This window comes from Cyprinodon variegatus, unplaced genomic scaffold (assembly GCF_000732505.1).
Source record: "Cyprinodon variegatus isolate N-32 unplaced genomic scaffold, C_variegatus-1.0 Scaffold524, whole genome shotgun sequence".
NCBI lineage: Eukaryota > Metazoa > Chordata > Actinopteri > Cyprinodontiformes > Cyprinodontidae > Cyprinodon > Cyprinodon variegatus.
In genome coordinates this window covers 346,643-346,856 of record NW_015150977.1, presented here as the reverse complement: position 1 = coordinate 346,856, position 214 = coordinate 346,643, and positions in this window count along the sequence as shown.

Below are 214 nucleotides of genomic sequence, written 5' to 3'. Positions count from 1 at the left end.
ATCCAGGATCGTAACTCTATCTGTATCAGCCGCCATCTTGGTGCTCCCAGCAACCAGAGAGGACAGAAGAAGGTTTCTCACCAGCGCCACTGAATGCGGCGTCGGGCCTGGAATCTCCCGACATCTCGGCCTCCTCCTCCCGCTGAGCAGCATCTCTGCAGCTTCTCTTCTCTCTGGCTTTAACTCTCAGTCCCAACTCAACAGTTCTCACAGT